The sequence below is a fragment of the Amblyomma maculatum genome, chromosome 4 (genome assembly GCF_055883805.1).
Source record: "Amblyomma maculatum isolate TAMU_Amacu chromosome 4, ASM5588380v1, whole genome shotgun sequence".
In the NCBI taxonomy this organism is placed as follows: domain Eukaryota; kingdom Metazoa; phylum Arthropoda; class Arachnida; order Ixodida; family Ixodidae; genus Amblyomma; species Amblyomma maculatum.
In genome coordinates, this window is record NC_139347.1 from 148,425,759 (window position 1) to 148,450,204 (window position 24,446).

Below are 24,446 nucleotides of genomic sequence, written 5' to 3' on the forward strand. Positions count from 1 at the left end.
GGTATTGTTCTCCAAAAGTAACTGGCGGCAGATTACTGGCAATTCGTGCGCTAAAATAACGAGACAAACATTTTAGCGATTTCGTACACATTCGAAAGTATTTCCTAGAACCCCGTGTAGTGAACTTATAGTATTTGGGAGAATAAATGTTATTGAAAGAGTGTGGCTGAATTAAAAGTGGCGTTTTTGGCGGTTGATGTTTGCAAGTAGTTTTGGGGTGTGCAGTGACAGGTGTGTGTACAGCTCATAAAGTGAGCGACGGCGGGTTAGAAAAAACGCGGCTTCTAAGTACCCGTTTCTGAGAGCAGCTGGTTGCCCCAAACTGCACTGGAATTGAATTTCACTGGCAACTATTTTCTTTTTTTTGCTGGCGTGTACCAGTAATGAAAGGAGGCATTCCGCAGCGCTGAACTAGAAAGGCGGGTGGTGCGCGGCGGTGCTTGAAAGTAGATTGAAGTGATATTTTATAAATATTCAAAGACGGTATGCTGGCAGGCAGAGCGAGTTTTGTAGTGGCTTGACACAAACCGAGACGGAAAAGGTACTGCATCTGGAGAGTGAAGTTTCAATCTTCTAGGCACGGAGGCACAGCAGGTAGGTACTGCTGGTATGCTATTGTGGTATTAATAGATTGGCTTTCCCTGGTAAGCAAAAGCGGCGCAATAATGCAAAAACGAGCATTAAGTGCGATATATGTATAAACAGCGCTAAGACAAGGGTTTGGTCATAAACGCTATCACGGTTTTATGAACTCAATAAAGGACGAAGTCGGCTGCGCAGAATGTTGGTGTTGAAAAAATCATCCGCACAAAATCACTGAAATCAAACCCACGGGCACCATCACTGCGCACTCGTACGTAAACGTCCATCAAGAAGTGAATTACACATTCATCTTCAAAAGTCGCCAATCGATTTGCGGTGCTGACGGGTGCTTTGAGTCCACATAAATATATCAATGAGAGTTACCCGTTATACTGGCATGTCACTCTTGACTAGGTTCCTTAAGCATTCTATCGAAAGCATTTATTTGCATCAACAACAAATTTGTTTTGTCGGATTATTATACTGACCTCATTATTACCTTTTAAAGTTGAGCTCGTTGGTCAGACTAGTTGGTTTCGTCGCCTACTCTGCTGCGCGGTGCATCGTCGTGTTACTTTATTACTACATAATCGTTAAGCACATTAAAGCAGATATATCAAAATAGCAATTACTGTAAACGATGACAAAATATTCCATGACGGATAACGCTTGAGCATGAGATTAATTTGTTTCAATGCCGCTACTGCACTTGGCACTACGAAAACGGTCACTGCGCTCTTTTTCTGCCAGGTGGTTTCACTGGTTATGTTATTCTGCCATTCAGCCAAAAAACTATCTGTATTTCTTTATAGTTAGGAAACAGAACCCTTACTTACTAAAGAAACGCTTGCATGGTTAAACGTACTCTAGAGAAATGCTGCGAGACCGGCTCATAGAGAAACTCTGCAATTATCCCACCATGACACTAATTGACACTGGCGCAAGTCTCTGTTATGAGTTTAGCATTCAAAAATCGATTAGGACATAAAGTGATGTTTAGCGTGAATCAAGCTGTGCTATTCCGTGGTGTTGGCGGTGAATCATTGGTGCCTTTGGGTGTGTGCTATGCGAAAGTTGTGATTGGGGGCCAAGCGTTTCGAACAGAATTCACAGTGCTGCCTCGTTCCACACATGAAGTAATTCTAGGTATATACTTTTTGCAGCAGTGTGGTGCAACGTTAGACTGCCGTAGTGGACAGATCTCGCTTAATGCTGCTTTGATGTCGGCCCATGTAGAAACCTCGTCGCTCAATTTAGGAGCGTTTTCTGTGTCTGAAGATACAGTTGTACCTGCGATGTCCGGAGAATTCATTCAAGTTATTTCATCTACGAATTTGTGGGAGAATTTTGACGCCGTAGTGGAACCTACAACGCTGGCCTCTGCGAAGAAGAGCGTCTTGGTGCCTGGTGCCTCGTTGCAGAGTTTCAGTCACCAGAGGCCACACCTTGCTGTGGACTGTAAACTATTCAGACGAGTCAGCCGTGTTGCCTCGTGGCATGAGGCTCGCTCATTACGAGGAAGGTGTGTCGACTTACGTGGCGGCACTAAGTAACCATGCTCCTGAAGAGAAAACATCTCATTTTGCAGAGTCTCGAATCCAGGCAATGATAAACACAGCGTTGGGAGCACAGGAGCGCCGAATTTTGACAGACCTGCTCTCCAAGCATGTTTCGGTTTTCGACTTCGCCAGAGATCATCAGCCACCGATTCCAAATTCTCGCATCCATCATTCAATTGATACCGGACTTTCTCGCCCGAACAGACAGAAGCCCTATCGTTTGTCTCCGGTGGAACGTCAGCTTATTGACGAACAAGTTCATGACGTGCTCCAACGTGGCGTTATCCAGGAATCTTCAAGTCCTTGGGCGGCTCCAGTTATTCTAGTTAAAAAGAAAGACAACATATGGCGCTTCTGTGTGGACTATCGTCGCCTTAACGCCGTCATCAAAAAGAATGTATATCCACTTCCGCGTATTGACGATGCAATCGACTGTCTTCATTCGGCGTCATACTTCTCCTCGGTAGACTTGAGGTCGGGGTACTGGCAGATACCGATGAACCCAAGCGACAAAGAAAAGACGGCATTTGTGACCCCCGATGGTCTCTATGAGTTCAACGTAATGCTCTTTGGATTGTGCAATGCGCCTGCTATGTTCGAACGATTCATGGACACCATTCTGCGCAGACTCAAGTGGAAAATTTGTTTGTGCTATTTGGACGACATTGTGATCTTCGGCAAGACCTTTCAGGAACACAATAGCCGCGTCGCCATTGTTCTTGATTGCATTGAGAGAGCAGGCCTCGTCCCCAACTCTAAGAAGTGCCACTTTGGCGAACGCCAAACAATTGTTCTTGGTTACCTGGTCGATAAGGATGGTGTTCGGCCGGATCCTCAGAAGATTGCGGCTGTAACCCTGTAACCAGCTTTACAGCACCGAAATCAGTGAAGCAGCTTGGGAGCTTCTTAGGACTGTGTTCCTATTTTCGTCGTTTTGTGCCGATTCACTGACATCGCATACCCGCTCACGTGCCTTTTGCACAAAGATGCACCGTTCAATTGACTACTGACTGCGACGATTCCTGCCGGCACCTCAAATTCCTTCTGACATCTGCACCTATCCTACGTCACTTCTGTCCTTCTGCCTCCATCGAAGTTCGCACCGACGCTAGTGGCGTGGGCGTTGGTGCTGTGCTCATCCAGCGTCATGGCACAAATCAGCACGTGATAGCTTATGCTAGTCGTTCGTTGAGCAAGGCGGAGCGCAACTACACCGTTACTGAACAAGAGTGCCTCGCTGTGGTTTTTGCGGTGCAACGATTCCGTTCCTACCTAAAGGCAATGTTTTTACCATCGTCACTGACCACCATTCGCTCTGTTGGCTCGTAAATCTTGCGGCCTGCTCGATCGATGGGCATTGAGGTTGCAAGAGTTTAAATTCACTCTGGCATACAAAAGCGGCCGCCAACATGCTGACGCTGACTGTCTGTCACGCTTGCCGCTTTCGTCAACTGGTAGTGATGATGACAACTTTTATGACCACCTGGCGCCTATCTCGGCAACGTTTCCTGACCCTCAACTGTTCCAGACAGAACGACGCAACGATCAGACTTTGGCACCGCTCTTCTCTGCCGCTCATGATTCAAGAGATGCGCGTTTCTGCGTTCGTGCAGGCCTACTTTACAAGAGGAATTTCAACCCCGGAGGTACACGCTTTCTCCTCGTCGTGCCGGAAAACCTCCACATTCCCGTTCTTGAAATGATGCACGACGATACCACACCGGCCACTTGGGGGTCGCCCGGACCCTTCATCGCACACAGGAATGCTTTTACTAGCCGAAAATGCGTCGTCATTCAGCGCTATGTGGCCAGTTGCGTCAAGTGCCAGCAGTACAAGCTCCCTAGTTTCCGTCCCCCTGGACCGCTGCACCCTATTGCGCCTCCGACCACATCCTTTGAGCAGGTGGGCATCGACCACTTGGGTCCTTTTCCGCGATCTTCTAACGGTAACCGGTGGATAGTGATATGTGTTGACCATCTCACTCGATATTCAGAAACAGCCGCAATACCCTCAGCCACTGCTTACGAAGTATTCCTATTTCTTCTGCGTTTTCTCGTCCTGCGCCATGGCCCTCCTCGAGTTCTGATCAGTGATCGTAGGCGCCAAATTACTGCTGAGGATATTGAAGAACTCCTTCGTCTATGCACCTGCGATTACCGTCATACAACGCCGTATCACCCGCAATCGAATGGACTTGTTGAACGGACTAACCGCACTCTGACCACTATGTTGGCGATGTACGTGGACTCTGATCAGAAGAACTGGAATGAAATCCTCCCTTTTATTACATTCGCTTATAACACTGCACAGCATGAGACGACTGGCTACAGTCTGTTTTACCTCCTGTATGCTCGAGTTCCCCGCAGTAGTCTTGATACCATCCTTCCTTTCTCCCTCCACAACGAGCCTTCTATCGCCAGTACTTTATGTCGAGCCGAAGAAGCTCGCCGCGTTGCCCGCCTCCGCATCCTAGACTCACAGGAGCGTTCGAAGGAGCGTTATGATAACCGACGCCCACATGTCTCTTATGTGGCCGGTGATTTAGTGTTGTTGTGGACGCCGCTGCGCAAGCGCGGTTTGACCCAGAAGCTGCTGTTTCGTTATAGCGGCCCTTTTGTCGTTTTCGAGCGCCTGAATGACGTGAACTGTGTAATTTCATGCCGCACCGAAAGTGGCCGATGCTCACGCCAGACCCAGGTGGTACATGTGGCTCGGCTAAAGAGTTTCCTTCCCCGGCACCTTCTTTAAACTGCTTGTCCTGTCCTGGGGCTTCGTCTGCGAGGGGGGTAGTGTCACGTGCATCGGGGCGTCAGGAAAGGAAGAAGAGGCTGGAGAGAAGAGGAAGAAACGGAAGACACAGTGGTGTGTGCTGGTGTTCCTTGCGGGACTCGCAGCGCTTTAGACCACCAATAAACACCCCCGTTACGTACTGAGTACGTAACAATATCTTCCAAAAACAGCCACAACTGGACATTTGAGTGTAATTGCGAATTAAGCAGCTGGTCGTTAGTAACAACCATAAACCGACGTTGGCGGCTTACAGCGTTTACTGCGTACTTGAATGGGTATCAGCATCCATCTCCTCACTAAGTAACATTGATGTTGCGTAGGCCTCGCTAACCACGACTGGTGACATGGAAGACATCGAAACCATCTCAAACGTACGAATACAATAAAAATTTATATGATAACTACCCGCCTACGTTCTTGGCCTTCAAGGCATTAACATAGCTTATAATGCATTTATGACGTCTTTACTGCCATCATCTAGTAAACCGATAACAAAGGGCTCTAGATAATGCCAGTCATATTTCTTCCAGTTCATATTCTTGGACCTAGTAGCACGCATCCGAACTGCTGCCAATATGAAGAGAAATCTAGATGATATATAGACCATTTAACGACATTTTATTGAATTTGAGATTATGAGTCAGTGAAGAATTGAGAATATGAATATGAGAATATGAGTCAGTGAAGAAGTTCAAACCTTTTGATCCTAGTACATGCAGCTTACAGCAATCACCTTCACTACTAGACATTGCTCTAACTAGTGCCAGCTTCGTATAAAGACAGAAAATAGTAAACTTGTATTTCCATAATACCAGTGCCCTAATCCTCCTTGAGATTTTTGTCAACTCAATAAACAAATAATACTTGTTTTCAATGCTTCGAGCACTCGACTTTGAATTTTCACATGGTACGTGCCTCTCGGCACCTGTCGCTATGGCCCCGTTCTTTGTTATTCAGCTCCTGTGAAGAAATTGTATCCGCAAAAAATAAAATATCGTTTTTCTTTCCGACGAGTTGCAGCCACTGGAAGACTCGTCTTTTTTATTTTGGTAATGCTTCAGCGAAGGTGCTCTTTACAGGCCATCCTGGTCGGGTTCTCCCCAAGCTATAGATTACTGCAATGCCTACGTTTTAAATAGTGTCTTTATTAGGCGAAAAACCTGGAAAGGTTGGGAACGTCAGCACAGTGCCAGGTTATTGCAGGTATCGTTTATAGGTCGAATTTCACAATGCCAATTTTCTGGTTGCCAGATTACGGCAAGAACACATCTCAATAGTAGCATGTTAGTCCCAATGATAGTGACTGGAATGCCTACTGTGTTCAATGATTCCTTCTGGCCATTACGCTTTTGACCCAGATTATCAAATTGGGCTATCAATACTACTGAAGGAACCCTTCTTAATGTTGCTTTCGGCATCTCCATCAAAGTCCACGATAGCGTAAAATGCTAGAAAAAAATGCTTTAATTCTTCGAAGTCTTCCACTTGAATTGGTTTTATTTGAATACCAATCTGCTTTTTTTAACTCTTTTTATAACCCACTAAGATGCTAAATTTCTATACAAATCGTCTATAACGGTGATTTAGGGCAACGACTAACAAAACGGAAGGGAACAATGTGTGCACAATAGGATGTAGACATTTGGGTCAGTTGAGACCCGCTATGAGCTATGTAGAACCCACAGAGGCAATAATTTAGCATCCCCACTGTTGATATGCGCTATTTTATGCGAAAAGGACCCGCATGTAGGTTGCGTCCGCCTTCATTGTTAGCTCAAACCCTTGTGTGTGTTTGTTAATTGTTGACAATTAATACGCCCTCCAATTCTGGCGTGGCACCTAAAGCGGTTCTGTGTGGGCGGATCAGGTTGGTCTCGGAGTTATTTTTTGAACTTAAGGCTCACTTGTGCACGTGCCTTCAAAGTAACTAAAAGGAATCGCTCTGCGTATGATACGGGCATGTACGTCTTCGAGCTCATTACCGCGATCTGGAGCCTATAGCGCCCGCCTACGCTATAAAGTGGAGGAGCTGGGAACAGCATTACCAGCCCGTGTTAGAGGAAAATAAAGATGTACAGCGCGTACTCGGAGCTCAAGCACGGCACGGGCTGTTCACAACGAGAAGCCTGCCATGCTGGTCATCTCGCTCTGGTGCTCCGCTGCGACCCTGCAAATTTGCAGCAGTGGTGACCCGGACGTGACCCACTGTTGCGAATTTCTCTTTGGGATCCTCGACGGCTTGCTCATTCGTTATCCACCTGTCGTCAAGTGACTTACCAATGTCCGAGTATGCCTGACTCGATCATGGCAGGTTATTTGCCTCACTAGTTTCTAAAAAGAGGACACGGCGAATTCATGTGAGCAACCACATTTCGGATCTATGAGCGCTTTTGCTCATCAAGCACACATTCAGGTTGGAACTTCTCTCAGATATCCGACAACGGACCCTTTTAGACTGGGCGGGGATGTGCTTTGTGTCAGCCGAAAAGCCTAGATATGGGACTCCTGCAGCAGAAACAGGGGGCAAGCCTTTGTCGGCCGAACGCCTCCGGAGTGAATGAATAAGATTGCCTGGAGATGCTGCACGAGCCACGACCAGGCGTTGACTTTATTTTCTTCGCCATGGGGCGCGCGATATCTCGTATCCCTGCGTCACTCAAGAGGGCGATACAGGGCCCCCCGCCTAGACTGGAGGTCGAAACGGACGAGGGCCGGCAATGTCACAAGATCAGTAGGTAAAGCGGTGACGCGAGACGTTCCAGTGCGGTCTCCATGTAAACCGGCTTAAGGCGCTCTAGGCTGACGGTCTCTGCCCGGCCCTTCCGTAGGAGGGTGGCAGTTTTCGGAGTGAGGTGGAGAAAGCGGAAAGGTCCGTCGTAGGCCAAAGTTAATGTAGCTCGGACAGCATCGCGGCGCAAAAAAACGTGGGCCGAAGAGGCCAGGTCAGAGTGCACAAAAATCGTATGGTGGCCGGACGGCCGCGGAGGAGTAGTTAGGAGGCCTTTAACGCAGTCCAGTAGGCGTCGAAGGAATGTTTGGGGCTGGGCTGGGAGCTGCTGTAATGTGAAGATGTGTACTGGAAGGCGCAGAGCGCTACCATACAGCAGCTCTGCAGCTGAGCATTGTAAGTCTTCCTGGATGACGGCCCGTAAACCAAGGAGCACAAGAGGTAAGGAGTCAACTCAAGTGGTGCAATTGAGGCGAGAAGCTAGGGCGGTCTTCTATAGGCAGTGAATGCGCTCCACCATGTCGTTCGCGCACGGGGGATATGAAGTGGTACGGCAATGCTTGGCGCCAAGAATATGATTTAGGAAAGCAAACAGAGAAGACTTAAACTTGTGGCCATGGTTGGTTGTCACGGTGCCAAGACACCCGAATCGAGATACCCACGCAGAGATGAATGCGCGAGAAACAGTCTACGTGGTGATGCAAGAAATAGGGACTTCCTCCGGTCATGCGAGTGAAGCGATCGACTATGGTCAGGATATAACGGTAGCCTCGAGAAACGGGTAGAGGACCCACGATGTCGAAATGTACAGGGTCGTCCACTTCTAGCTGAACAAGGTCACAGCTTTCAAAGCAGCACTGCGTCCAGCCCAGGTGCATATCGATGCAAAGTGATACAAGCAAAGACAGGCCTGGAAGTGTTGCTTCCATAGACTGCCCGTTAGCTTTACTGTGCGGACAGTTCGGAGGTAACGACGCTATGAAATCAGTGACCATGTTTTAGCTAGAAGTGGACGAATCTGTACATGGTCGAAATGACGGCCAGGTAGTAAGAAGGCTAGGGAAGGCGCTTTGGTATTACGGCAGACCTTGGTCGTCTGGCAGGGCAGACATAGTCGCGTTTATGAGCGCACATCAGCATTGATTCCGGACAACAGATAGCGCTGGGTGATAAGTCGCTGAGTCGCTCGAATGCCTGAGTGGCGTATATCAAGTAGAGAATCAAAAATGGTGCGACGTTGCGAAGCCCGAACAAAAGGGCGGGAAAAGTCTGTTGATTTATCGCAACCACAAGAGCTGAGGCGAGCAGGGGTGGGGCAAAAGCCGTAGTCCGAGGAAACAGGGGCTCTCTCGAGCTCCCTAACCATTCTGATGGGCGGAAGAGAATGAGGCTTGTCGACGGTGGGAGATGTAGTGTCTAACGCGGCAATACTGGAGAGGGCATCAGCGGCAGTGATGGTGGTGCCTTGTACATAGCGAATGTCGGTAGTAAAGTCTGATATATAAGCGAGCTGGTGGAGTTAGCGTGAGTCGTACTTCTTTGATTTGGTGCGGAATACATCCGCTAAAGGCTCATGATAGGTCAGCACGTGAAACTACCTTTCTTCTACACAATAACAAAAGTGCTGTATCACGAAAAATGGCCAGGAGCTCTCGGCCAGACTCTGTAGCTCGTCTCAGCAGAAAGTAGCTTCCGAGTGTAAAGCGACAGTGGTCTACAGTGGGAGTTAATGTGTTAATGTACTACTGTGAGATGGCGCCGATGGCCACGCTGGAGGTATTCACCATCACAATCACAAGGGCGTTACTGCGTGGATGGACCAGAAGCACGACGTTTGCGACTGCTTGTTTTGTGGCAGTAAATGCGGCCGTGGCTTCTGATGACCCATGTATAGCGGAGGAGGGGCCAGCGGTTGACAAGAGGAGGTCAGTGAGCGGTCGAAGCACCTCTTCACAGTGTGGTATGAAAGGCATGGAAAACTTTACCAGCCTCTCGATTGCCGCAAGTGGCGCAGTGTTGTAGTCTGGAGATAATAGTTAATGTCCTGGACGGTGGACTGATGGCCGGACACCTCAGGAGCGAAGTAACAAGACAGCCTGCGGAAGCTGCCTTAGCCACAACCAGGCGCCGTCTTTATTTTCTTCGCCACCCAATAGGGCGCTACACCCTACAGGGGCTTGCCCACTTCTGCCCCGTCGGGAACTGAAGCCGGTATTATGATGGTTGCTACCGCCCCACATGCCTACATGGGACATACTGGGCCTCCAGATTATAAGGTACCGTGAAGCGTTCAAGCCTTTCTACCAGACGGTGAAACCCACTATTGTTGTCTTGGGGCCTCTTGAGCCGTTTTGTGACTTTCTGGTGTGGGTGCCTCGACGCCCTCATTTTTTGCTTCTCAGCTGTTCTCTTTGCAGCTCTTGTCGTCAATGGACAGCCGAAAGTGCCAGTAGAATTTAGGTTATTTGTATTAAACCCTTGTTGTCATGTAGTTCGGCGTGGAGAAGAACAGGAGGTGTACTTGAAGGTGATAATGGGAGAGCATATATTTACAGCCTGACATACATACAGCGAGTGAAAACTGGGAGTTGAAATTAATTTACTAGTTAATAGTTAATAATTTACTAGTTAAATTAATAATAGTTGCCAGTGAAATTAATTTCACTGGCAACTATTTTCTTTTTTTTGCTGGCGTGTACCAGTAATGAAAGGAGGCATTCCGCAGCGCTGAACTAGAAAGGCGGGTGGTGCGCGGCGGTGCTTGAAAGTAGATTGAAGTGATATTTTATAAATATTCAAAGACGGTATGCTGGCAGGCAGAGCGAGTTTTGTAGTGGCTTGACACAAACCGAGACGGAAAAGGTACTGCATCTGGAGAGTGAAGTTTCAATCTTCTAGGCACGGAGGCACAGCAGGTAGGTACTGCTGGTATGCTATTGTGGTATTAATAGATTGGCTTTCCCTGGTAAGCAAAAGCGGCGCAATAATGCAAAAACGAGCATTAAGTGCGATATATGTATAAACAGCGCTAAGACAAGGGTTTGGTCATAAACGCTATCACGGTTTTATGAACTCAATAAAGGACGAAGTCTGCTGCGCAGAATGTTGGTGTTGAAAAAATCATCCGCACAAAATCACTGAAATCAAACCCACGGGCACCATCACTGCGCACTCGTACGTAAACGTCCATCAAGAAGTGAATTACACAGTCATCTTCAAAAGTCGCCAATCGATTTGCGGTGCTGACGGGTGCTTTGAGTCCACATAAATATATCAATGAGAGTTACCCGTTATACTGGCATGTCACTCTTGACTAGGTTCCTTAAGCATTCTATCGAAAGCATTTATTTGCATCAACAACAAATTTGTTTTGTCGGATTATTATACTGACCTCATTATTACCTTTTAAAGTTGAGCTCGTTGGTCAGACTAGTTGGTTTCGTCGCCTACTCTGCTGCGCGGTGCATCGTCGTGTTACCTTATTACTACATAATCGTTAAGCACATTAAAGCAGATATATCAAAATAGCAATTACTGTAAACGATGACAAAATATTCCATGACGGATAATGCTTGAGCATGAGATTAATTTGTTTCAATGCCGCTACTGCATTTGGCACTAGGAAAACGGTCACTGCGCTCTTTTTCTGCCAGGTGGTTTCACTGGTTATGTTATTCTGCCATTCAGCCAAAAAACTATCTGTATTTCTTTATAGTTAGGAAACAGAACCCTTACTTACCAAAGAAACGCTTGCATGGTTAAACGTACTCTAGAGAAATGCTGCGAGACCGCCTCATAGAGAAACTCTGCAATTATCCCACCATGACACTAATTGACACTGGCGCAAGTCTCTGTTATGAGTTTAGCATTCAAAAATCGATTAGGACATAAAGTGATGTTTAGCGTGAATCAAGCTGTGCTATTCCGTGGTGTTGGCGGTGAATCATTGGTGCCTTTGGGTGTGTGCTATGCGAAAGTTGTGATTGGGGGCCAAGCGTTTCGAACAGAATTCACAGTGCTGCCTCGTTCCACACATGAAGTAATTCTAGGTATAGACTTTTTGCAGCAGTGTGGTGCAACGTTAGACTGCCGTAGTGGACAGATATCGCTTAATGCTGCTTTGATGTCGGCCCATGTAGAAACCTCGTCGCTCAATTTAGGAGCGTTTTCTGTGTCTGAAGATACAGTTGTACCTGCGATGTCCGGAGAATTCATTCAAGTTATTTCATCTACGAATTTGTGGGAGAATTTTGACGCCGTAGTGGAACCTACAACGCTGGCCTCTGCGAAGAAGAGCGTCTTGGTGCCTGGTGCCTCGTTGCAGAGTTTCAGTCACCAGAGGCCACACCTTGCTGTGGACTGTAAACTATTCAGACGAGTCAGCCGTGTTGCCTCGTGGCATGAGGCTCGCTCATTACGAGGAAGGTGTGTCGACTTACGTGGCGGCACTAAGTAACCATGCTCCTGAAGAGAAAACATCTCATTTTGCAGAGTCTCGAATCCAGGCAATGATAAACACAGCGTTGGGAGCACAGGAGCGCCGAATTTTGACAGACCTGCTCTCCAAGCATGTTTCGGTTTTCGACTTCGCCAGAGATCATCAGCCACCGATTCCAAATTCTCGCATCCATCATTCAATTGATACCGGACTTTCTCGCCCGATCAGACAGAAGCCCTATCGTTTGTCTCCGGTGGAACGTCAGCTTATTGACGAACAAGTTCATGACGTGCTCCAACGTGGCGTTATCCAGGAATCTTCAAGTCCTTGGGCGGCTCCAGTTATTCTAGTTAAAAAGAAAGACAACATATGGCGCTTCTGTGTGGACTATCGTCGCCTTAACGCCGTCATCAAAAAGAATGTATATCCACTTCCGCGTATTGACGATGCAATCGACTGTCTTCATTCGGCGTCATACTTCTCCTCGGTAGACTTGAGGTCGGGGTACTGGCAGATACCGATGAACCCAAGCGACAAAGAAAAGACGGCATTTGTGACCCCCGATGGTCTCTATGAGTTCAACGTAATGCTCTTTGGATTGTGCAATGCGCCAGCTATGTTCGAACGATTCATGGACACCATTCTGCGCAGACTCAAGTGGAAAATTTGTTTGTGCTATTTGGACGACATTGTGATCTTCGGCAAGACCTTTCAGGAACACAATAGCCGCGTCGCCATTGTTCTTGATTGCATTGAGAGAGCAGGCCTCGTCCCCAACTCTAAGAAGTGCCACTTCGGTGAACGCCAAACAATTGTTCTTGGTTACCTGGTCGATAAGGATGGTGTTCGGCCGGATCCTCAGAAGATTGCGGCTGTAACCCTGTAACCAGCTTTACAGCACCGAAATCAGTGAAGCAGCTTGGGAGCTTCTTAGGACTGTGTTCCTATTTTCGTCGTTTTGTGCCGATTCACTGACATCGCATACCCGCTCACGTGCCTTTTGCACAAAGATGCACCGTTCAATTGACTACTGACTGCGACGATGCCTGCCGGCACCTCAAATTCCTTCTGACATCTGCACCTATCCTGCGTCACTTCTGTCCTTCTGCCTCCATCGAAGTTCGCACCGACGCTAGTGGCGTGGGCGTTGGTGCTGTGCTCATCCAGCGTCATGGCACAAATCAGCACGTGATAGCTTATGCTAGTCGTTCGTTGAGCAAGGCGGAGCGCAACTACACCGTTACTGAACAAGAGTGCCTCGCTGTGGGTTTTGCGGTGCAACGATTCCGTTCCTACCTAAAGGCAATGTTTTTACCATCGTCACTGACCACCATTCGCTCTGTTGGCTCGTAAATCTTGCGGCCGGCTCGATCGATGGGCATTGCGGTTGCAAGAGTTTAAATTCACTCTGGCATACAAAAGCGGCCGCCAACATGCTGACGCTGACTGTCTGTCACGCTTGCCGCTTTCGTCAACTGGTAGTGATGATGACAACTTTTATGACCACCTGGCGCCTATCTCGGCAACGTTTCCTGACCCTCAACTGTTCCAGACAGAACGACGCAACGATCAGACTTTGGCACCGCTCTTCTCTGCCGCTCATGATTCAAGAGATGCGCGTTTCTGCGTTCGTGCAGGCCTACTTTACAAGAGGAATTTCAACCAGGGAGGTACACGCTTTCTCCTCGTCGTGCCGGAAAACTTCCACATTCCCGTTCTTGAAATGATGCACGACGATACCACATCCGGCCACTTGGGGGTCGCCCGGACCCTTCATCGCACACATGAATGCTTTTACTAGCCGAAAATGCGTCGTCATTCAGCGCTATGTGGCCAGTTGCGTCAAGTGCCAGCAGTACAAGCTCCCTAGTTTCCGTCCCCCTGGACCGCTGCACCCTATTGCGCCTCCGACCACACCCTTTGAGCAGGTGGGCATCGACCACTTGGGTCCTTTTCCGCGATCTTCTAACGGTAACCGGTGGATAGTGGTATGTGTTGACCATCTCACTCGATATTCAGAAACAGCCGCAATACCCTCAGCCACTGCTTACGAGGTATTCCTATTTCTTCTGCGTTTTCTCGTCCTGCGCCATGGCCCTCCTCGAGTTCTGATCAGTGATCGTAGGCGCCAAATTACTGCTGAGGATATCGAAGAACTCCTTCGTCTATGCACCTGCGATTACCGTCATACAACGCCGTATCACCCGCAATCGAATGGACTTGTTGAACGGACTAACCGCACTCTGACCACTATGTTGGCGATGTACGTGGACTCTGATCAGAAGAACTGGGATGAAATCCTCCCTTTTATTACATTCGCTTATAACACTGCACAGCATGAGACGACTGGCTACAGTCTGTTTTACCTCCTGTATGCTCGAGTTCCCCGCAGTAGTCTTGATACCATCCTTCCTTTCTCCCTCCACAACGAGCCTTCTATCGCCAGTACTTTATGTCGAGCCGAAGAAGCTCGCCGCGTTGCCCGCCTCCGCATCCTAGACTCACAGGAGCGTCCGAAGAAGCGTTATGATAACCGACGCCCACATGTCTCTTATGTGGCCGGTGATTTAGTGTTGTTGTGGACGCCGCTGCGCAAGCGCGGTTTAACCCAGAAGCTGCTGTTTCGTTATAGCGGCCCTTTTGTCGTTTTCGAGCGCCTGAATGACGTGAACTGTGTAATTTCATGCCGCACCGAAAGTGGCCGATGCTCACGCCAGACCCAGGTGGTACATGTGGCTCGGCTAAAAAGTTTCCTTCCCCGGCACCTTCTTTAAACTGCTTGTCCTGTCCTGGGGCTTCGTCTGCGAGGGGGGTAGTGTCACGTGCATCGGGGCGTCAGGAAAGGAAGAAGAGGCTGGAGAGAAGAGGAAGAAACGGAAGACACAGTGGTGTGTGCTGGTGTTCCTTGCGGGACTCGCAGCGCTTTAGACCACCAATAAACACCCCCGTTACGTACTGAGTACGTAACAATATCTTCCAAAAACAGCCACAACTGGACATTTGAGTGTAATTGCGAATTAAGCAGCTGGTCGTTAGTAACAACCATAAACCGACGTTGGCGGCTTACAGCGTTTACTGCGTACTTGAATGGGTATCAGCATCCATCTCCTCACTAAGTAACATTGATGTTGCGTAGGCCTCGCTAACCACGACTGGTGACATGGAAGACATCTAAACCATCTCAAACGTATGAATACAATAAAAATTTATATGATAACTACCCGCCTACGTTCTTAGCCTTCAAGGCATTAACATAGCTTATAATGCATTTATGACGTCGTTACTGCCATCATCTAGTAAACCGATAACAAAGGGCTCTAGATAATGCCAGTCATATTTCTTCCAGTTCATATTCTTGGACCTAGTAGCACGCATCCGAACTGCTGCCAATATGAAGAGAAATCTAGATGATATATAGACCATTTAACGACATTTTATTGAATTTGAGATTATGAGTCAGTGAAGAATTGAGAATATGAATATGAGAATATGAATCAGTGAAGAAGTTCAAACCTTTTGATCCTAGTACATGCAGCTTACAGCAATCACCTTCACTACTAGACATTGCGCTAACTAGTGCCAGCTTCGTATAAAGACAGAAAATAGTAAACTTGTATTTCCATAATACCAGTGCCCTAATCCTCCTTGAGATTTTTGTCAACTCAATAAACAAATAATACTTGTTTTCAATGCTTCGAGCACTCGACTTTGAATTTGCACATGGTACGTGCCTCTCGGCACCTGTCGCTATGGCCCCGTTCTTTGTTATTCAGCTCCTGTGAAGAAATTGTATCCGCAAAAAATAAAATATCGTTTTTCTTTCCGACGAGTTGCAGCCACTAGAAGACTCGTCTTTTTTATTTTGGTAATGCTTCAGCGAAGGTGCTCTTTACAGGCCATCCTGGTCGGGTTCTCCCCAAGCTATAGATTACTGCAATGCCTACGTTTTAAATAGTGTCTTTATTAGGCGAAAAACCTGGAAAGATTGGGAACGTCAGCACAGTGCCAGGTTATTGCAGGTATCGTTTATAGGTCGAATTTCACAATGCCAATTTTCTGGTTGCCAGATTACGGCAAGAACACATCTCAATAGTAGCATGTTAGTCCCAATGATAGTGACTGGAATGCCTACTGTGTTCAATGATTCCTTCTGGCCATTACGCTTTTGACCCAGATTATCAAATTGGGCTATCAATACTACTGAAGGAACCCTTCTTAATGTTGCTTTCGGCATCTCCATCAAAATCCACGATAGCGTAAAATGCTAGAAAAAAATGCTTTAATTCTTCGAAGTCTTCCACTTGAATTGGTTTTATTTGAATACCAATCTGCTTTTTTTAACTCTTTTTATAACCCACTAAGATGCTAAATTTCTATACAAATCGTCTATAACGGTGATTTAGGGCAACGACTAACAAAACGGAAGGGAACAATGTGTGCACAATAGGATGTAGACATTTGGGTCAGTTGAGACCCGCTATGAGCTATGTAGAACCCACAGAGGCAATAATTTAGCATCCCCACTGTTGATATGCGCTATTTTATGCGAAAAGGACCCGCATGTAGGTTGCGTCCGCCTTCATTGTTAGCTCACACCCTTGTGTGTGTTTGTTAATTGTTGACAATTAATACGCCCTCCAATTCTGGCGTGGGACCTAAAGCGGTTCTGTGTGGGCGGATCAGGTTGGTCTCGGAGTTATTTTTTGAACTTAAGGCTCACTTGTGCACGTGCCTTCAAAGTAACTAAAAGGAATCGCTCTGCGTATGATACGGGCATGTACGTCTTCGAGCTCATTACCGCGATCTGGAGCCTATAGCGCCCGCCTACGCTATAAAGTGGAGGAGCTGGGAACAGCATTACCAGCCCGTGTTAGAGGAAAATAAAGATGTACAGCGCGTACTCGGAGCTCAAGCACGGCACGGGCTGTTCACAACGAGAAGCCTGCCATGCTGGTCATCTCGCTCTGGTGCTCCGCTGCGACCCTGCAAATTTGCAGCAGTGGTGACCCGGACGTGACCCACTGTTGCGAATTTCTCTTTGGGATCCTCGACGGCTTGCTCATTCGTTATCCACCTGTCGTCAAGTGACTTACCAATGTCCGAGTATGCCTGACTCGATCATGGCAGGTTATTTGCCTCACTAGTTTCTAAATAGAGGACACGGCGAATTCATGTGAGCAACCACATTTCGGATCTATGAGCGCTTTTGCTCATCAAGCACACATTCAGGTTGGAACTTCTCTCAGATATCCGACAACGGACCCTTTTAGACTGGGCGGGGATGTGCTTTGTGTCAGCCGAAAAGCCTAGATATGGGACTCCTGCAGCAGAAACAGGGGGCAAGCCTTTGTCGGCCGAACGCCTCCAGAGTGAATGAATAAGATTGCCTGGAGATGCTGCACGAGCCACGACCAGGCGTTGACTTTATTTTCTTCGCCATGGGGCGCGCGATATCTCGTATCCCTGCGTCACCCAAGAGGGCGATACAGGGCCCCCCGCCTAGACTGGAGGTCGAAACGGACGAGGGCCGGCGATGTCACAAGATCAGTAGGTAAAGCGGTGACGCGAGACGTTCCAGTGCGGTCTCCATGTAAACCGGCTTAAGGCGCTCTAGGCTGACGGTCTCTGCCCGGCCCTTCCGTAGGAGGGTGGCAGTTTTCGGAGTGAGGTGGAGAAAGCGGAAAGGTCCGTCGTAGGCCAAAGTTAATGTAGCTCGGACAGCATCGCGGCGCAAAAAAACGTGGGCCGAAGAGGCCAGGTCAGAGTGCACAAAAATCGTATGGTGGCCGGACGGACGCGGTGGAGTAGTTAGGAGGCCTTTAACGCAGTCCAGTAGGCGTCGAAGGAATGTTTGGGGCTGGGCTGGGAGCTGCTGTAATGTGAAGATGTGTACTGGAAGGCGCAGAGCGCTACCATACAGCAGCTCTGCAGCTGAGCATTGTAAGTCTTCCTGGATGACGGCCCGTAAACCAAGGAGCACAAGAGGTAAGGAGTCAACTCAAGTGGTGCAATTGAGGCGAGAAGCTAGGGCGGTCTTCTATAGGCAGTGAATGCGCTCCACCATGTCGTTCGCGCACGGGGGATATGCAGTGGTACGGCAATGCTTGGCGCCAAGAATATGATTTAGGAAAGCAAACAGAGAATACTTAAACTTGTGGCCATGGTTGGTTGTCACGGTGCCAAGACACCCGAATCGAGATACCCACGCAGAGATGAATGCGCGAGAAACAGTCTACGTGGTGATGCAAGAAATAGGGACTTCCTCCGGTCATGCGAGTGAAGCGATCGACTATGGTCAGGATATAACGGTAGCCTCGAGAAACGGGTAGAGGACCCACGATGTCGAGATGTACAGGGTCGTCCACTTCTAGCTGAACACGGTCACAGCTTTCAAAGCAGCACTGCGTCCAGCCCAGGTGCATATCGATGCAAAGTGATACAAGCAAAGACGGGCCTGGAAGTGTTGCTTCCATAGACTGCCCGTTAGCTTTACTGTGCGGACAGTTCGGAGGTAACGACGCTATGAAATCAGTGACCATGTTTTAGCTAGAAGTGGACGAATCTGTACATGGTCGAAATGATGGCCAGGTAGTAAGAAGGCTAGGGAAGGCGCTTTGGTATTACGGCAGACCTTGGTCGTCTGGCAGGGCAGACATAGTCGCGTTTATGAGCGCACATCAGCATTGATTCCGGACAACAGATAGCGCTGGGTGATAAGTCGCTGAGTCGCTCGAATGCCTGAGTGGCGTATATCAAGTAGAGAATCAAAAATGGTGCGACGTTGCGAAGCCCGAACAAAAGGGCGGGAAAAGTCTGTTGATTTATCGCAACCACAAGAGCTGAGGCGAGCAGGGGTGGGGCAAAAGCCGTAGTCCGAGGAAACAGGGGCTCTCTCGAGCTCCCTATCATTCTGATGGGCGGAAGAGAATGAGGCTTGTCGACGGTGGGAGATGTAGTGTCTAACGCGGCAATACTAGAGAGGGCATCAGCGGCAGTGATGGTGGTGCCTTGTACATAGCGAATGTCGGTAGTAAAGTCTGATATATAAGCGAGCTGGTGGAGTTAGCGTGAGTCGTACTTCTTTGATTTGGTGCGGAATACATCCGCTAAAGGCTCATGATAGGTCAGCACGTGAAACTACCTTTCTTCTACACAATGCCAAAAGTGCTGTATCACGAAAAATGGCCAGGAGCTCTCGGCCAGACTCTGTAGCTCGTCTCAGCAGAAAGTAGCTTCCGAGTGTAAAACGACAGTGGTCTACAGTGGGAGTTAATGTGTTAATGTACTACTGTGAGATGGCGCCGATGGCCACGCTGGAGGTATTCACCATCACAATCACAAGGGCGTTGCTGCGTGGATGGACCAGAAGCACGACGTTTGCGACTGCTTGTCTTGTGGCAGTAAATGCGGCCGTGGCTTCTGATGACCCATGTATAGCGGAGGAGGGGCCAGCTGTTGACAAGAGGAGGTCAGTGAGCGGTCGAAGCACCTCTTCACAGTGTGGTATGAAAGGCATGGAAAAGTTTACCAGCCTCTCGATTGCCGCAAGTGGCGCAGTGTTGTAGTCTGGAGATAATAGTTAATGTCCTGGACGGTGGACTGATGGCCGGACACCTCAGGAGCGAAGTAACAAGACAGCCTGCGGAAGCTGCCTTAGCCACAACCAGGCGCCGTCTTTATTTTCTTCGCCACCCAATAGGGCGCTACACCTTACAGGGGCTTGCCCACTTCTGCCCCGTCGGGAACTGAAGCCGGTATTATGATGGTTGCTACCGCCCCACATGCCTACATGGGACATACTGGGCCTCCAGATTATAAGGTACCGTGAAGCGTTCAAGCCTTTCTACCAGACGGTGAAACCCACTATTGTTGTCTTGGGGCCTCTTGAGCCGTTTTGTGACTTTCTCCTATGGGTGCCTCGACGCCCTCATTTTTGCTTCTCAGCTGTTCTCTTTGCAGCTCTTGTCGTCAATGGACAGCCGAAAGTGCCAGTAGAATTTAGGTTATTTGTATTAAACCCTTGTTGTCATGTAGTTCGGCGTGGAGAAGAACAGGAGGTGTACTTGAAGGTGATAATGGGAGAGCATATATTTACAGCCTGACATACATACATCGAGTGAAAACTGGGAGTTGAAATTAATTTACAAAGAGACACTGCGCTACTTTACTCTTCGAACTAATCACGGAGCAAGAAACCTTTAAGAGTGGAAACTACTGTGTTTGCGGCGACCAGAAAAGGTCACAATAACGCGGTGCCACTATCATGCTGGCAGTGCCTGTCGATGTGGAAAGTACCGCCGTTTTCATTGCCAAGGCAATCATTTCAGGTTTATTTTTTGTCGTTGCGGCTTCTACGATGCGCCGCATTCCGCCGCCACTGCATACGACCGCGTCATACTCCGTGCCATCGGCGCTACAATTGTGACCTTATCTGGTCGCCCGCACTCGCTCGCACTGACGGGACTTTGACCTCCTGAGTGGTTTCTTGCTCCGTAGACCTAACTGGTTAGAGAATGAGCAGAAAGGCCGCGTTACATGCCTATGCATGGAGCCCCAAGCTCAGACTGCACTGAACGTTCTTGGATCACGTCCGGTTTTACACCTACATAAAACTATGGAATAGGGGCGGCCATTTTTATAGGCCAGCCCCTCATATCAACTCTCCAATAAGGAAATATGCTAGATGGGCCCGGCCCCGTGGGTTGGCCTTAGCCTCTAACCAAAGGCCTCACTAACAATACAAATTACAACAAACAAAGAGCGCGGCGAAACTCTTTCTCTGGTGAGGGTGGCGAACCCTCTCCGGTCGGGAGACTTTCTTCCCACTTGTCTCCTGCATACCGCCGCCCCATCCACGCTGCCGCTGCTGGCTAAATCCTCTCCGCAGTGCATTGCCCCGCGCTAGCCGTGTTTACTGCTATGACGAACGACATGGAAAAAGAAATATCACCCCAGCGGCCAGGCTGAAGGCCCAGCGCCGGATTAAAGGGCAGCTTCTGGCTTGCCCACTCTGAGATCAATGCCCGAGTCAAAGCCTGAGTGCTTCTTCGGGCGCTCTTTGTCGCGTCTGCGGATAAGTTAAAATATACTGCCTTTCGCAGTTCTTAATGTCGCAGTGCAAAAGGAAGGCTAAAGGTTCATTTGGGTGCTTGCTACCGGCCATTACGAAGGGTTCCATTCATTGGAGCACCCGGCAGCACGTTCCACTGCGCGGTCCCTCAAAGCCGGCCCTGACGGTAAGGTCGGGTTTGTCTACACGCTTGTAGAAGGGGGACCATGTCCAAAATACAAGAAGCAAACAGGCGGGTGGCGGCGGCATGCAGAGACGCGCACCATGCAAGTGATTAGCCTCGAAGACGGCCCCACAGTGCCGGTCCATTCTTTTAGTGTATTGATTCGGCCTCGTTGTCACATGCCGTTTTTTGTCACTTAGCCTTGCAGACATCGGTAAATATTGTGCCTGTATGGCATGTGACATTGTCAGTAAAAAGGTGCGCTGGGAAACCAGAGGTTAAATATTTCTAGAAGGTTAACCCAAGTTATCTTAGAATCGGTTTTCCGCAGAAGGTCTAATTCTACCAATTTTGATAAATGATCGGTGACCTCTAATAAGTAGCATTTTTCGGTCACTGTAAGATAAAGAGCCATAACATCACAGGTAACAATTTAGGGATATCTGCATTTTACGAGTAGTATGACACCTTGTAGTTACCCTCCCCTAAGCTTCGCAGTCAGGCAAGCTTGACAAGCACGCAAATAGTTGAAGAAGGTTGTCTCTTGCGAGGCCAGGTTACAACGCGAGAGTTTTAGTTGCCGGTCAGTCCTTTTCTAGGCTTGCTAAAACACTGGAACGAATGAATGCTGTGTTCATCAGAGCGACGAGAGTTGAGGAGCTGCTTACGACACACCTTGGTGCCCCAGGCATCTGCGGGCGATGCTGGAGCCAGGAATGTAGTTGTCGGAGCCCTACCTAGAAATGGAGCTCTGGACATCCCATCTGTTACTTTCTTGTGGGTGCCCTTTTTCTATTCTATTCTTTAATGGCATCTTCAGGCACCGAGTGCCAAGCGGGCTGAACGGCTGCCGGGATTTGAAAACCTTGCTAACTGCGACAGCACCTGGTGGTCTCAATGATGAATTCTGACCCACCCAAATCATTTTGAAATTTATTTCGAGCTAACAAAACAGCTAGACCAAACGCCAATGCCCAGAGCTTTTCTTTGGCTGTTAGCAGCAAAGGATACGCTGATAGGGGCCTCCGCGTACGTATTCGTCGATTTTGTTTTGGAGTTAGGCCAGAATACGGCACTTGAGAAGAGTTAGTTGTAGGACTAATTGGTATTCTAGATTTAAGGAAATAGTTTTCAGCGCAAAGGCACTCGGCCAAAGGAAAGAAGAAGGACGACTTGAACAGAAGGAGGTACCGTCTGTTGCAGAAGTTTGCAGCCCAACGCACCGGGCGGAAGAGCAGTATCGCTCCCGAGAGGCGGCGCTGCGCCCGCCGGCGCTGCCTGGTGACACAGCTATAAAGAGTGAGGAGGCTTGTTCTCTTCCCCACATCCCGCGGCTGAGAGCAAAGATGTGCGATATCAACCCCGGGATGAGGGGAAGAAAACAAGCCTCCTCACTATTTACAGCTGCGTCACCAGGCAGCGCCGGCGGTCGCAGCGCCGCCTCTCGGGAGCGATACTGCTCCTCCGCCCGGCGCGTTGGGCTGCAAACTTCTGCAACAGACGGTACTTTAATATTGAAGGCAAAGCACCACAGGGCAAGTCTTCTATAGGGAGAGTGGGTAGTAATACGTTCGTCCTCGCCACATTGCAAATACAAAAGGCGGATGTTTATTGTCGTCCAAGCTCCGTACTTCTTGGATTTTGAGTCTTGGTCATATGATGGGCAGAGGGGGCACAATTTTCGGTTTTCAACAACAGCTTGTTCGCATCGAGAAGGGCTTGGAAAGTCTCGCGTAAAAGCAAAAAGGCTAAATGCGGTGATAAATGCATTACAGTGTCTTCTTGTGTCAGCTACCGCAATTAGAAGTGCTTAATTATAGCAAGTCTTCTTTAGTGATGACATGCATGTGCAAGGCAACCGTTGCCTACGGCGCAAGTCTTCGCATTTCTTTGTGAACAAATTTCCATGTAATGTTCAGCAAGCCATTGGTCTTCGGAGATATCATCTACGAGTTGATGAAGGGGAGTTGGAGTGGATGGCTTTAGTCCAGGGCTCGAGCATCGAGGCCCTTTTCTTCGAATGGCGCTCTTTTAACCAACAGCTCTACCGTTCCTCTAGCTTTAAATACGAGGCTGACAAACGGTTCCTCCATGAATCGTCGCATACACAATGTGAGACTTTTATCCGTCGTGTTTTTTCAGTGTCGATGCGCCTAAAAAGACGTTTCCTGTTTTCAATGTATGTACATCATAAGACGTTCTGAGATGTTGGAAGGTTGTGCAGCAATAGCTCCCCCATTCCTTCCATACTAGACTCGCTATTAGAAAAGCATTAACGAGTAGTTAATGGTTTTATAAGCTCTGTTTTGAATATCTCTAGGCTGGAGAAGCAGGGCTGCCACTTTTTATAACCAGAATGTTACCAATTCATTCCATACCGGGGAAACGTTTTTGCGCTTTAATGGCGCTGGTACATCGGGGTTATGCGGTTGCCCGATAGAACTGTAACTTTCCACACAAACTTCGGTATTGTCGGACAGGAAACGTTCAAACGTGGGCGCCAAAAGGTGTTGCTACAGAGCAATTAGGGCCACCGTCGAAGTGGCGGCCAATCAAAACGCTGTGGTAGCCTTTTTGTTTGGTCACTTGTGGTTAGGTACCAGTCCGTCCTCAGACGGTGTCCCTGGAGATGGCGTCTGTTTCACTGTTTGCTTAGTCGGGCCGTAAGTGCAGGTGATTCTCCAAATAAAGTGGAGTGACAACGTTATGTGACACCCAGCATCTCCACTAGATGTAACGTATCCTTGGAGATGTCAAAGGCATAAATAAGGGCCTGACATTCTACTCAAATGAACAGTTTCTTAGAATTAGATGGTCCCGCAATAGAACGTACTAAATTAATGAGGGGGTGGGACAAAGAGCATTCGGTGAGTGTACAACTACGAATGTACCTGGCGTCACCACTTACTTTATTTAAACACATACATATAGCCATCGAAGTACAACGAAAAGTCAGGAATTTCTGGAAGCAGGCGACAGTGGCTGCAGTAATTTGAGAAAAATCTCAGCGCATCTTACACTGTAAAAACGTGACAGTCTTGCGTCTAGGTGACACTGAACTTGAAAGCGCGTTTCTTTGGATTCCAGTGGTCAATACGTGACCCCGCGCAACATG

At 48.4% G+C, this 24,446-nt stretch overlaps 1 long non-coding RNA gene across 1 annotated transcript in view; it reads left to right on the top strand.

Moving 5' to 3' along the window:
• The window catches only part of LOC146193282 (uncharacterized), a 58,279-nt gene that overhangs the window by 13,662 nt on the left and 20,171 nt on the right, over positions 1 to 24,446 (top strand). The gene's annotated exons all lie outside the window — the stretch shown is intronic.